General features: G+C 36.4%; 2 long non-coding RNA genes across 3 annotated transcripts in view; one reads left to right on the top strand and one right to left on the bottom strand.

Annotated features, from left to right (window-relative positions):
* Positions 1-4,921: 4,921 nt before the first annotated feature.
* LOC147653259 (uncharacterized) lies at positions 4,922-7,930 on the bottom strand. Its single transcript, XR_015286786.1, has 2 exons — positions 7,711-7,930; positions 4,922-7,200 (listed from the first exon to the last, which is right to left on the bottom strand). It is a non-coding gene; the product is annotated as an uncharacterized LOC147653259 (long non-coding RNA).
* A 12-nt stretch (positions 7,931-7,942) lies between these two features.
* Positions 7,943-15,602, top strand: part of LOC147653258 (uncharacterized) — a 51,828-nt gene continuing 44,168 nt past the window's right edge. For both annotated transcript variants that reach the window (XR_015286785.1, XR_015286784.1), the window contains exon 1: positions 7,943-8,059. This is a non-coding gene — a long non-coding RNA (uncharacterized LOC147653258). The remainder of the gene's footprint in view (positions 8,060-15,602) is intronic.

Raw genomic sequence — 15,602 nt, 5'->3', positions numbered from 1 at the left:
TTTTGTTTTGTTTTGCTTCTTTTAATGTGTATGTGGTGCTAAAGGAAATGCTGTAAAGAGATTTCAGAATTCCAGGGATAGCAATAGAATAGTTTACTAATATTTACTTAAAATGTTGAAAGTAAATCTGGAATATCTTAATTGGACTTTCACTTGTTCTAATGGGAGTAGGAGGTAAGGTGAGATTTTGTAATTTGTTGCAGGCCCATTGTACCGCACAGAATTTCATGCAGCATTTAATCAACATTTTGAGAGGATTATGCTTTTAGTTTTGCATCATCCGTAAGGTGAGGTTTAGTGGCAGAAGTGGAAAGATACATATGTTTATCTGTAGAGTCATTTAGCCAATGATCAATAAATGTCTGACGATAAATCAATATGAATGTAATCTCCAATCTGTGGACTTCGAAGAACAATCTCCTGAGCGTTCCTACCACAAAAATCTATATTCACTCCTGTCTTCATTCTAGCTGATTTATGCTCTGATGCTGTTTGCTTTCAAGGACCTCCATTTCTCTAAGTGCTGCCTGGTAGGTAAGCAACAATCCATCAGCACACTACTAATATCAAGGAGGCTTATATTTAATTACAGATAACAGGCCCAGTGGGACTGAGAACAAAGTAACCAATCACTATGATTTGATATAGTAAAATATAAAAAGAGAGTGAAGACATAAAATGTGAAGGACCTTTATAAAAGAAATAGGTGTTCTGATGTTATGCTCAAACCATACAGAATATGAGAATGAATTATATGATAGATTGTATTTGCAGTCTGATTTAATTCTTTTCACGTAAGAAGTGCCCTTGGTAAACAAAGGGAAAATTGTATTGTAAATGATCAAATGTGCCTGTGATTACCTAAATTTGGTACTGTCTTAATTATGTGTGGGTAGAGAATGCATATGGGTTAGTTCTGTTTCTAAACATAAATGTGCTTTTCTATTTTACTGTTAGATAAAAATAATACAGCTAATCTTCCTTAATATATGAAATGCTTTAGCATCCCTTCTTCCTGCACATTAAAAGAAATGTAAGTTCCCCATAGTAGGGGTAAGACACTGTATTTCCTAAATACAATTTCTTAAATTTCTTCATATTTGCAGAGGTTAGAGATATTTTTTTATACAGACTTGCTAAAACTGGCCCCACTGATCCAGTTGATGTCTTTATTCAAAGTAGCACATGCGGAAACCTTTATGGGCTGAGCTCCATGGTGAGCTCCATGCGATAAATATGAGAGGCTTTTGTGGTGCTTTAAAAACAGTTCTGATATAATAAATCCAAACATTCTGAATAGCCTAATATTGTTAGGAAGCTAGTTTAATAGCAACACAACCAAACAATATCACATCTATTTGAACATTCATTTTTATCTCTCATGTTAATTCATTAATTATTCTGAGCTGATGAGAATAATTTTTAGGGGAGGCCCATTTTATAAAATAAATTCCAGACTAGTTCTAGTTCCAAGTCCTTGCACAGCAAAGTCAGAACAGATTTAAATCTGTTCAAATCTGTTCAAGAAGTGCTTGAAATGAGCACGCACAACTGTCATAGCTGAAACTCCTAAAATGAAATGGACAAACCTTCATTAGTTAGATGGAGATAAAAGAGCCAACAGATGGAAAAGGCAGGATAAAAAAAATTAAAGAAAAGTCACAGACTGCATTCAATATGAAGAAAAAGGAAAATGCCAGTGGATGTGTGTAAACCCATGGTGCAGCTAAAATGTGTATATCTCAGCAAATGTATAAATGAAGACAGTTGTTAATCACCATCTTACTTTTGTTGAAGTAATCTGAAATACTGCCCTTTGGCTTCTGAAAAGACAACCTCAAGCTGAGGCTCTTGGAGGATACTTTATCTGTAAAACTGAATCTGAATGCCTATGTAAAGGGATTATTGCTAAAGTATCTGTGAATCATCAGTGAAAGCACTAATCTCCAAGGAAAGACATTCTTGTGAATTTAATTTACATGTCACTGGATTTGTACCTGTTAAGGTTTTGATATTTTTTTTTTGTTTTACACTAATATTTACAAAATTAGCCTAAGGTTTTGAGCTCTCTGAGATGTTTCATGGTGTGTTTCATGGGTGTTGAATTTACTATTCACACACTGTCTAAAAGCTTTATTAAACATGTACTGCATTTTTAAATGACAATTAGCTCGGTGGAATGGGGCTTTGAGCAACCTGGTCTACTGGAAGCTGTCCCTGCCCATGGCATGGAATAACTTTTAAGGTCCCTTTCAACCCAAACCATTCAGTGATCCTGTGATTGTTAAATAAGAAACTTTTATGAATATGCACTGGATTAAAAAAATAGATTTATAAGCAAAGACTTGTGTAAATCACATTGTGTGAAGATTAGGAGGGAAGAATATGGATTTGCTTTAATATCTTTAGATTTGCTTCCTACAACTCTGTAACTTGGCATAGTACTACTGATATATGCCACATCTAGAAAACTACCCAAATCTCTGTAATAAAATAATGCCTTCTGTAAAGTAGTGATTGATGGGGCCAAAAGACCTGAAACTTCTTTAAAATGTTCTGCTTTACTGATAACAAATGAGAACTAAATGAGGTTCAGCCAGCACGTGAAGTGAGTGTCCTGACTCTTCATGAAGGAAGAGTGAGTGATTCTATCTCAGCTTTTAGTCAGCTAAAAACATATTATATTAGGGTTTAAGAAAACCTTTAAAGAAGTTTATTAAACACTTTTTCCAGGCTCCTTTGTGCTCTTTTGCTTCTGGCCGTGGAGAGAAGTGGATGAAAAGTTTCCATTGTTTGCAAATGATACTATTTTTATAGAGATATTTTTCTGATTAGTTTTTCAGTAGAGTCAGGCAAATTTGATAATTTTCACTGAAAATAGTTTCTTTTTCATATTCAGGTCAGACTTTATATCAACTAAATTAAGAAAACATGTAACATCTCTGCTAGATTTACTGGACCTCCATTTAGGTAAAATCCTCATTGTTTTCAGGGTTTGAATATTGATGGCATGATCCGTAGCTATAAAGAGAAGTATTATGTACTTTGGCATTACTTTCACATGCCAGCTGGTCTGCTGGTGTTGCAGGCATCACAAGGGTTTATAAGTGGGTATCTGTATACAAGAAACCTGAATACCTGGAGGTCTAGGTAGCCCAAAATTAAGAGATTGTTTGAAGCATGTCAGGGTTTCAGAATCCAGGGCTAGGATAATGATCTCCAAGAGAAACAGCATGCGAGGTAGAGTTGGTAGGAGGACACAGGTGAAGGGGAGGATGAGGGGCAGAGTAGTTTACACTCCTTAGATGGCAGACATCATGTGAGTAGATCTCCTTAGTTTCAACTGATAATTAAAATTTACTTTTTTTTACATGTTATATTCTTGGACACTCTGTGAGAGTAAGTTATGACTCATACTTGATCAAGACTCACTGAGGAATTTTATAGAGAAATCTGAATGCAGTTCTGCTGCCAATGGCACTTGATGTACACAGGGTGTTTTCTTTTTTTAATAGCACTTTTGTTATGAGACAGTAATAGAAGTGTTTTAGCTTTTCATGTTTACAAGAAATACAGGAGCTAGTAGCTGCAAGATGTGACTAACTTCAGTGAAACCTTAACATACAGGATAATCAGAAAAACATTCAAATAAGCTTAAAAAAATGCCTCAAATTGTGATGCATATGTTTATTATTAACACAAAATATTTTTCAAATTGATGTATCTTTAATAAGTATCTTTAATAAGAATATATATATATATATTTGTCAGAAAAGGCCTCCATGCACATACTTTTTTTCCTTTGTCCTCTGTATTCGCCAAGAAATCCATCACTCATTTGCCATTCATTTTCCACATGTCTTAAATATTTTGTAGATTCCCTGTTTTTATGTAGACTGCAAATTTGTGTTGGCTGTTTTCTGTTTCAATTCAATATTCTTAAAAACAAACAAACCCCCTCAGATTTAATGTTATTTCAGGAGAGAGAGTTTCTGTCAAGATATAATAATATGCAAGTAATTTAATCATCTTGGTTGCTTTGAATCTGAAAGATTGAATTATGTCAAGTTCTATATTGGCAGACATACAAGCAAACAAAAATAGTTATCTAGATTTCCTATTACAGAGAGCAATAAAAACTCCATTTGGTGTACAGGCAATTAGATCTTGGATAAATTCTAAATGTTGTACTTTAATGATGTGTGCATATACACAAATTCATTTAATTTGGGCTAGAAAAAAAGCCTTGGGTACAGAGTTGCTGCCTCCAACATACACAAGCAGAATGTACTGTTGAAGTGCCAAATAAAAGTGTGTTTTCTTATCTTCAGATAATCCCAAAGGTTTAGATACCTGAACTTCAGATACTAGGAAAGGAGTTGGGAACAAATGGGACTGACTAGTTGGCTAACAGCAGAAGGAATGATTTATGAATGATTATTTTAAATTGTCAATTTGTTTAACCAGTGTAGATAATATTCACAAGGTCTGACAAGACGTCGCTTGTCAATATGAAAAATAGCATGACAAATATAAAGTAAGCAGGAGAGATGCCAAGTGTCACCTTTCAATTACAAATAAACATGTGATGAATGGAACTGGTAGGACTCTCATCTAATTCTCAGTATATAGGTAATTATAAAAAATGGTATTTGTACAATGGCTTTACCTAAAGTCATGTGCCCCTCAGAACTCTGGGAATATTTTAGTTTGGATCTGTTGCTGTAACAAGTAAGGACCATTTCTCTTGGTTGTGATAACAAAGATAAAAACCCAGTCTGAAATCCTGTTAGTTCTATGTTGTATTTTCTTCTAGATCCTGCTTTTGAGGATGCTGATGAGATATAGCCACAAAGTAAATAATGACATCATATTACTATTAAAATATTAAATGTTCATATAATTACATTATTATTACATCTTTTTAAGTGTGGGGAGTTATTACCTCAGTCAGATTTATGAGCAAATGAATGACTGAGACTTTAGAAATTTCATCAGAGGAGAAGTGTAGGTGTGAACATGGGAAGAGTGAGCTGCTTCAGAGGGAACTGCTCCTATCCCTGCTCTTGCCCACTAATACCTAGAAACAGCCTTACCTTTCAAGGTAAAGGAAAATACTCTTGGGCAGGATGTCAATGTGATGTAAATGTGATGTCAGTCTGTGTTTGGCACCTCAGAACAACTTCATCTTTCACAACCTGAGGCCTGTCATCACTGCTGGTGACTGTGAGACCAAGGTCTGGTCTGGCAGAAAATTAATTAACCTGAGGCAGGTCCAGCAAATGAAAGAAATATTAAAGCTCAATTCTAAGTTGGTGGTACTAACAAATATCCTTCCACTACTAACCAATTCTCTTCATCTACAGTTCTCTTACTGTTTTCCAAGGATTTCTAAGTTTCCTTGAGAGCTGGACCCTGTTATCTAGCATCCATGTTTATACTTGTTACCAGAGACTGAAATACTGATGAGTACCTCTCAACTAAACCCTTAGAAAGTTCTTGTGAGGAAAGAAACTAACTTAGAGGGTTATATTCATTTTAGTCATTTATCCATTTAGTTTAAATATTCATTCAAATTTAGAATATTTTTCCACTGCAGGAAAATTATCTGGGTGATCATGCTTGAACACCTAATATTTGGAGCCTCATCTTTTAGCTGGAGAGCAAAGGGCCATGAGGCAGAAATCAGAGCAAACTGAGCCAGAGTTTACACAGCAGAGTTAGTTGGGACACAGCAGGTTTGTCACTGCACCTCTGCAGGAGTGAGGGTACAGACCTTCCTGAACTAGGTGGTTTCTAAGATGCTCAGGGACAGGCAGGAAAGAAGTGCTGTTCTCATGTATTTAGGACAATCTTCTGGTTTCTGGTCTTTATTTGCAATGCGGTTATGAGTCCAAGAAGGGAACACAAGCAGCAGCCACCCCTTTACAGGTCATTTGCTAAACAGTTGACTGGAGGCTAGTAGATGTGAAGGAGATGAGATTCCCTGATATATTTCAGATATTTCATGACTTGGTAACTATGTATGGTGTATTTGTCTCCTCCTACACTTAACCTGCATGAGTGGCAGTGTGTTCTGTCTTGTTTCTAAATGAAAACTCAACTCCCCCATCTGAAAATTCCTTGTTACAAGACCTAAGGCAAAGCCTAGAAAGATTGCTAAAGCTGAGCTGATCTTCAGTTCAAAAGAAGTATCTCAAAGTTAAGGCTGAAGCAAATAAACAAGGCAGGGAAAGAAAGCTGCTTTTGGCTTGTGCCTATTATGTCAAAGGCATCATCATACACTGAGGCTTTCAAATTGGATCTTTTTTTTTTTGACTTTTTTAGTCTATAGTTTAGACTAAAAACAAGTCTGTTTCAGTTGTCTAAAATAAATAAATAAAGAAGCTGGAGCACAACATGAAGGATGCCATGCATGCAACTAACCAAACCTCACTATTACAGTCTGTTCAAATCCAATGAACTTCAAAGAGAATAATAAAACATTTCCATTTTTATTCTTTTTATTTTGGGTAAGCAGGTGGGAGGTTAAATAATCTATTTCTTTAGTAGTTTGGGGAGGAAAAAAGGGAAGATTCTCACTTTTTAATTCAATAATCCAAGAGAGAGGTATGCAAAGAAACAACTGTTCTTTCCCATCTCTTGTATTAGAAGGCCCAGATAGAGAGTGATGCTGTGCCTTTACTGTTTGCTGTGCCACCTCTGGGTACAGAGGTAGATTTAGAGAAAGCAAATGTCTCTTTTAAAACTTGGGCCCGGAAAGCTTTTGCAATCTAAAAGAGCTGTTGTTACCATGCTGGGAAGCCCTAAGGCTTCCAAACTCTAGGATTATTGTTTCCATTTGAATTTTGTAGAGGTGACCTAGTTAGGCCAGGAAGTCCTGAATTTAATGTATGAGGAGAAGCTTCCCTGCTGGCTTTTCCACATGAGATGAGCATGAGTAGTTCCTCGCATCGGTGTGTCTTGTTTTCTGCTGGCTTCCATCAAGCCAGAGGACAGGGCTTCTTTCAGGATTTTCTCTGCTCTCCTAAGTTGGAGGAGCTCTCAAACCACCCCTGTGCCACATGAAGATTTGCTCCTTATTCTGTAAGCAGGTAGAGAGCACCCACATTCAAATCAGGAATTGCTGGCCAGCCTCTGCATTTGGGGCTTGGCATGATTATAAAGGTCTTCAGCATTCTTCTTCATTACAGGTAGTTTCTTAAAAAGACAAAGGAAAAAAAAAATCCAGAAAAAATAGCAGATAAAGATAGCCTCTCTGTATTATTTTATAATACACTATCTATTAAGTATCATACTAAAAATACTTTATTCAGAAGACAAATAAATAGAACAAATGCTGAAAAAAACGGGTCTGAATGCAGCAAAGGTAAATGTACATGGTCTCCCCAGAGTTTCATTACACAGTCCTCCATAAATAAGCTATTAAGTTAACAAAAGGATTTGGGAGAAACCCATATTTTTTTATTATTTTTTTTTTTTTTTTTTAGAACATAGTCCTAAACTTAGTTTATTTATTAGTTTTATTGAATTATATTCAGTTTAAGCCTCAAAGACCTGCCAAGGCATGATGGAAAACCTTTCAATTAAAAAAAAAAAAGGTTGCTCAGCCAAAAAACATTATTTTTCCAGAAAAGTGAGTTTTAAATATTCTTTGTAGAGTCTTAAATTTTTTGAATTTTATTTTATGGTAGCAATTTATTAACTTACTTGAATGAAAATAAAGAAAGAAAACAGGAAAACCAAGCAGTACTAGATGTTTTTCCTAATGATTTCTCTTTAGAGTGGTGTGTTTTTTGTAGAAAGGAGCACATTTCCTGCTCAGGAAAAAAATAATATTTTCTTCTCTTGCATCAGTACAGTGTTCCTTTGCAGCTGTTCCTGTTTCCCTGTGGGGAATGCAATAAGCTGCAATTAAATGCAGGTGCTTGGAAGTAGGAGTGCCCTTGCTCTGTTTAACAATCTGAGGCAACAAACATAAGAACCAGGGAGACAAGAATCTACCTTCTGTTTAATGGGGCATGATGGCACCAAGATAAGTGTCTACCTTTCATTAGAAGTATGTTTCTGGTTTTCCCTTGGTGAAAAGACAGAGGCTTTCCTATTGTATATTAGTTCACTGCTAGGAGAGAAAAACTAAACAAGACCATATGCTGTGAGGGGAAAACAGCAGTTGCTAGGCAGAGGAAAATCTCCTGCCTATGTAGTGTAACACCACTCATTTGTGTTTCCTGTAAGGTGGGGAAGGATGGAGAAATATCCTCCATCATGGGTTTTTTTGCTCCATGTGGCATAGCTGAGGGGGGCAATATGAAGGTCTCTTTTACACTAGAATGCAGGTTTACTTTATCTTTGTGCTGGGGAGATACCTGGGTACAAATAACTGGAATAAAAAATATGGCCAGGAGCAGGGAGCAACTCCCCCTGGGGTTCTGGGCTGTGAACAGAGGCTTCTGTAAGAGCTGAGAGTCCCAGTACCCAAGAAAAGTAAGAGCTGCTGTTTGGAGTGAGGTGGGTGAGGGCAGCTACATTGACAACTGGACAGAGATTAATTGGTCCTCCAAACTCAATCTCACAGACAGATTATCCAGTGAAATCTATAGCATCCTGCCCTGACCAAACAATTGATTTTGTTCCTACAGTGTAGGCCCCAGCCTGCCTATTATCCACTGATTCTGGGCTTCATTAATAGTACAACAGAGGTGTAAAATGTCATTTTAGGTTGGAACCTTTGTGATCTTTGTGTCAAGCTTAGTTGCAATACATAAGCATTTATAGGGAAGCTGGTGTGAGCTTATTTGCCTTTTTATATAATAATTACATATGCCATGATTGATTAAGAAAATGTGCTTGTGGAAAAGCTGAATGTCTGTATCAAGCAGTCTTCTGCCTGGAGGCTCTTTCCTCACCAAGTGCTGGGAATGTACCCTTTTTGGTAAAACGGTGTGTAGTACTGAGAAGCTTGTAAAGCACTGTGGAATCATATTTGCATGCAGCTGAAAGATTGCCTGTAATGAGACAACCTGATGCAATTTTATAGGATAGAATTGCTAAGTAGGATATGAGCTATGCCTCAGTTTCAAAGGCAATTCCTTCTTCTCACTTGTGAGATTTACAGAGCAGATTTACTGTAGGTCGTCGAGCAAGTGTTGAAGCAAAATTTTATTTCCTGAAGAACAAAACTGAGAATGCAGCCTTTAAGGTCTTTCAGATTTAGTATTTTTTATCCTTGGAAGTTCAGGTTTTTGGGTATGCTTTCAGCCTTTGGAGAATATATGGTGATAATCTTTTACTGTAGATGAGATTGTAAGTAATGTCTCTTGGCTCAAAATCAAATGCACACACGTTAGATGTTCAGCTGCTGGTTGGTGGGTTGTGAGCCTGCTGCCATTTGGGATTCAGTTGCCTAAATAGATAGAAGGCTTTGAGTATTCAAGAAATCACTGCAGAGCTGACAGATGAAACAAGGTACACATTTTGGAAAAGCAGGTGAAGGCAGTTGGCGTGCTATTTGACAGTTAAAATGATAAGCACCTATGTTTGCACTGAATTCTACATATGATGCCTGAGTTGTAACTCTCATTTTAGGATTTCTTATTTTATATGGAATCAAAGATCATGATGTCTGTTGGACTGAGCAGGTTTGTTGATTGCCTAAAAATTAGACGAAGCCAGTATGCCAATGAGTTACTGTTTGACAACAGTAAAATAAACTTGTGGGGAGCTTTTAAGTCAGATGTCTTGTTAAAATTCATTAAACTAGATCATTTCAAATGAGTTGGGAGAATTTCCCTTGGACAGTGTAAGGTATTTCCACACTGAAATTAATAATTGTAGTGGCTTTTGTAGATGAAAAAAAATTAGGTTGGTATTTAAAGTTTTATAGCGTTATCATTATTAATCTTACTTCTTTGTGTTTGAAAAATAAAGATATTATGGAGTTTACAAAGTTGTGTTTTGGAAATATCCTTACTGATGTTGACTGATTCTGTTAACAATTTGTTTTATGAAGTGCAGTTCAGATTCCAAATATCTTCTCATCCCATCACAATTTGTGTCAAAACTTAGTTCCCATAACCTGTATTTGAATCACAATGGGGTGATTTTGAGGATTGTCTCATGCAGGGTCAGGAGCTGGACTTGATGACTCCAGTGGGCCCCTTCCAATTCAGGATAGTCTATGATTGAAGGTTTTCCTTTTGTCGGGAAAGTTTATTAGTGCAGCAAAGATTCTTTTCTGCATGATGTCTCTATCTTCACAAAACCTATTTTATGGGTAACATGAAAAAGTAGGAAAAGTTGTTTCTGCTACTAAGGCAACGTAAATTTACAGAAACATTTGCAAGAATATGCATGTTCTACATAAAATGTAGCAAATTTCATTTTTTTTGGTGGAGTAATGATGTTGTTTGGTGTTTCCTCTGGATTTAGCAACAGTTCAAATATAGTGAAAAATAACTTATGCTTCTAAGCACTGACTCTGGGCTTGACAGTGAACAGGCTCTTCTGAGGGTCAATGAATTCTTCTGCATAGTTTTCCTCATTAGGAGGAAAATTACAATCTATCCTTGAAAATAATGAATGTAGGAGATGGAATGGCAGATGTGTATCCTGGGAAGATGGGGACAAGGAAGCAACTGGAACAGCTGCAGCAGTGCCAGGAAAGTTGAATTCTCTGCAGACTGCTCAGAGGTGGCTAGTGCTTTGAGTATCTTGTTTTGGAAAGGGATAAGAGGGATTTCCTCTTATACACATCTGGCCAGAATTTGCTCTCTTGCACTCAGCCATACTGGCCAAGAGAAGAGGTGTCAGGCACTTTTGAATCCTGTGACTTCAAGAGGAGTAAATCTCACAGTGCACTCTACATATTCTTTTTGAGAAAGGCATTTGTATACCTGTGGAAGTTGGCAGCTGTAGCGTATAAATATCTTTTTGTACTTTTACAGGAGGTTTATTCTCAGGGTATGTGTATAGAGGTGTTTTTTAACAAGCTAATTAAAAAGCAGTATTTTCCTGTAATGGAGATTATCTAATTGGCTACCTATTTAATGGCCTACTTTGATATTTGAACTAATTCATACATACAACGACACAGTAGAAATAAGGGCTGCTCATAATGAGAGACTTGTGAGAGGGATGGGTAAATATGAGTTGTTATGTGCCTTTTTCTCCCCTTTATTCTGTTGCCCATGACTTTAAGTAACACGTGAAATGTGAGAATAAAAATAGAACACAGCATTAGTTTGGAAAATTGGAAGCAAAAAAGTAAAAAATTATTTGTTTGTATATACCAGCACACTTATGTTTTACTATTGAACGTGTCAGGAATTTTTTTTGTTGCTTCACTCCCCACATTCTACACCACCATTTCACACAGCCCCACTCACCCTCTCAACTAAAATAAGGAGGATTAAAACATGACTACAGCTGGAAATGATCCATTTTTTTCATAGTACTTTTGAGTAAAACACATTTGCAATATTCAGTTGAAGTATTTCAAGAAGTGAGTACCAAGACATAATGCAATAGTTTTCACATAGGTGTCAAATATGAAAAATTGATTGACTCCATGCCCCTAGCCTTCAGAGGTCAAAGTCATAAGCCAAGATAACATAACTCTTGAACAAGAATCCAGCAGAAATTTTAAGAGACAAGAATGGCTGAATTAAATCTATAGGTTATGTTCAGGGTTACGAAGCATTCATTGAGTGTTATCACCTTTATCATTAATGTTTCTAGGAGGAGGTCAGAGGGAACCTGTGACCAGGAATTAAGGAGCTCACCTAAGCTCTTCTTTCGAGGACTGTGGAAAAAGGTCTGCAATGTGTCTGTCTTTCTCACTTGCAGGGCTCCTTCCCCTCAGATACACATTTAATAATGTGCGCTGGAGGATGAGACCCAGACTGGTGGGTTCTTCTCCTGCTTCTCATCAGGCAAAATTGGTTTTGCTTAATTTAAGCTGCAGGCTTTTTGCTTGTTTTTGGTGGGAGTAGAATGAAGAGGATTAAACCCAGGTCATCAACAAAAAGACTATTTCTGGGGCCTGCAGACAGTTGTTTGGACAGTGAAGCAGCCCAACAGCTGCAGACGAAGATTAAGTAGCAATTGCTGTGCCAGAAAGAGAAGGAAAGGCTAAAGACACTTGTGGCAATGATGACTTAGGAAGAGCTCTTCTCAGTACAAAAGTGCTTTCAGACAAAAACTAGGAATTTACTTTTTATTGCACATAATTACAAAAAAGATTTTTCCTGAACAGCATTTCAATATCTCCCACAGCACAGCATCTGCTCACTTGGACATTACCGAGGTTAAGACTCTGTCCTAACTTTTTACTGAAGCTTAGATTCTTTATTCTGCTGTTCACAGTAGTTCTGGAATATCTACTGTGTATCTCTGATGAGTAACAGGCAAGTACATAAAAAGTCTGCAGTTGATATTGTTAAATTTCTGTCCTATGTTTTATTTATTTTTCCTTAAAACCTCTGTGCATTCATGGTGTTGGGTTTTTTTTTTTTGTTGGTTTTTTTGGGGGTTTTTTATATGAAAGCTAATGCAAAATTACCATGTTAAAAAAAAATAAAAATCCTTCTTTGTTCTATCCCTTTTCAGTCAAAATTTTCCACAAATCACATATCAAACCCAATGTGTCAAATATATTGAAATGAAAAATAACAGTGTGATTATTTCAAAAGTGCAGATAAAATTGTACAAGAAATACTTCTGCAATCAATATACTGATTTACCTGGTGAATAATGATGCATTTTCCAAAGCTTTAAAAGGCATTGTTAGAGAAAAAAAAGTCATATAGAAACATGCAGCCCTATGTACATGTCCTTGTTTTTAAGTTGCATCTAGAATGGTAATGTTTTTGTATGTCTTTTGAGCTTGGCCATTGCCTTCATGTCTTGCAGAAAATTCTGAAAAAGACAATATAAAAATTATAGAAACTGAAATTCTCTGACAACTCCAGAATGAATTTTCAATTTTAAATGATGTCCTAAGATGAGCCAAATTCTTCCCAAGGGTATCTTCATTGAAAAATACTGATTTATGCCATAGATAAACATGACTGCAGGTATCTAACCCTGGATAGAGAACTAGTAGAACTACTTTCAAAATCATGCTGCATAATGTACTCCTTTTGCCCTTAGGTTGGTGATTAAACCCTCAGTTTCTTTTCCCCTGCCTGATTCTGGACTGCTGTGAGATTTCCTTTCAGTGCTATAATTAGCTAAGGAGACATATTTGGGAAGAGTATGTTCTAATTACACAGAATCAGATTAAGAGATCATGCAAGATCAGTGTTAGGACTTTGAAAGCTGAGTTTGTGCTTCTTGCTCCTTTAACAGAAGGGGGTTTTAATTGACTTTTGAAAAATGGTACCCCAATAACACAGGTGGCTTCATGTCAGCCTCTCCCAGATAGATTCTGACAGAGAATCCTGAAAAATATGCAGACCCTATAGAAAGTCAAGCCTGTGGCTGCAGCTTTGGCCAGTTTTCCTACTTTGATCCCTGTAGAAAAGTGATGGAAAGCAACTTTTCTTGCCACTTTTTGGGTCCTGGCAGAGCTCTCCCCACTGAAATACAAAAGTTAAAGGCTCTTCATGGGATGCTGCAGATTCATGGGGGTGATTGCCTCTTTTGCTTTCTCTAATTCTTCACTTTTTCCTCCTTTCCTATCTTTCCTCCTTACTCTCTTCCTTGATAGTAAATGAAGTATCATTTTGGTTAACATTTGACAACACTTGTGTCTTAATCTCACTCTGGCCATATTGAAACTCTCCCCAAAACCAGTGTCTGGTTTAGGATGTGTTCCTGAATTGGGACAATCCTCTGTTTTGTTGTGGTGACTGAGACAAAGCTTTGTTCAGTCTGGTAGCTTTTGGCAAAATGATTGAGTGCTGAGAGCTTGTTGAGAAATGCACATATGGGAGGATAGAAAGCAACGAAAATCCAAACGATAAAATTGTGTTAGCACTTTTTTTTCCCATCATGAAGTAGTAGATGTTGAACAACAAGAAGCTGCTGCCATGGTACTGCAGAAAGAAAGGCTTCAAAACATTTGTGGAAAATCAGAAAATATTGTGCTTTTTTCTTTCGCTAAGTAAAAAGAATATGTCCATTTCCAGAGCATGTTAAGTTGTATCCTTTCCAAAGGGCTACCTTAAGGGAAAAAAAAATACATTAGTCTTTACTGTAATATGAGATATTAGGAAGCTGTATCTTAAATGGCAGAGAGGTTAATTGTGGTGATTATTATAACCCTGTCTTGTTTTGCTATGATGTAGCATTCTAACTGGCTTCTGTTCATAATCCTTTGGAGTTTTGAGGTAACAGCCCTGCATACCAGGGAATATGCAATGAAAATACAGAGATCTGTTTACACATGGAACATTAGAACAAAGAAATACCTAATTAGGTAGCTTACATTTATAGTAAATGTAAGTAAATCTCGAAGTCTTTTATGCAATCTTCAAAAATGCAACATGAGCTTTATACAACAACAGCAATAAAAAGGTGACATAAAAGGATCCTTTGAGGTATGTAAGGTGAACTGTTGAAGTTTGCTCTAGGCCATTAGATATGTTAGCTGATGATGGATTGCCATTCAGGCAGAGGTGCTTCACTAGAAATTCTGTCTTCATATTCTAAACACAAGACACAAAACAGCAGCCCAATGGATTAACTTGGTCCAGTTGCCTTCAACTGGTTGAAGCTTGTGCTTCTTCATAACAATTGCATCATTTATGATATCCAGTTGGTGTGAGGAATTTCTTCAGGCACAGGAATATATTGCCTGATCATCTTTAGTTTTAATGAGTTTTTTACTCGTTGAAAAGTGACAGTGCAGTAGTTGACTAAATTTTCTGCTTTCTAAGAGGCACGTTTTTATTATCTCACTGCTATGGGCAGGGTATATGTCACTGTTTTAAGCTGTTTTGATTCACAAGGACTTTTGTACCATGACATTAATGATACTTTATAAAATGGAAATATATCACCTGCCACCTCACTGTGTTTCTCCCACAGTTACACTGAATTAATAGCTCAGTCAATCAGTCTGAAAAAGAAACCTAAGTCTGTCTTCCTTTGTCACATCCAAATAATTAATATTTAAAACTAAGAATTCTTTTTATTGGTGAACAAATGATTTTGTGCTTTCGCTGAGTATCATCACAATATTACTGGTCCCATCATTCCCATGAGTTACCCACCATTACACCTAACTTTATTTCGTGATTTCTTCTGACCAACACAGTTTACATGTCTATTCAGTTTTTCTCCCACAGAATTTTTAATGTCAATAAATTGTTACTTTTGAAACTCATCCTTGTGGGAATATTTGAACAACTTTCAGTCCAGTGCAAATTACTGTTATGGTTTTTTTTAGCTGATGTTTTGCACAATTTGAAATTCTGGTACTACAATCTGTCTTTTACACCTGATCTCACCCTTTGTGTTGTAGGACAATATTGTATATAGAGTAGTTTATTTGATCTTAGGTTAAATTTATTTAGGTTTAGTAAATTTATCTTGTTTATTAAAGCCATTATTGCATTATTCTGGAACAATCTATTTTCAACAAACTTCAACACAAA

Source organism: Cyanistes caeruleus, chromosome 5, assembly GCF_971803275.1.
Source record: "Cyanistes caeruleus chromosome 5, bCyaCae1.hap1.1, whole genome shotgun sequence".
NCBI classification, from domain to species: Eukaryota; Metazoa; Chordata; class Aves; order Passeriformes; family Paridae; genus Cyanistes; species Cyanistes caeruleus.
Note: the sequence above shows the minus strand (reverse complement) of the source record. Positions and strands in the feature narration are given on the sequence as shown.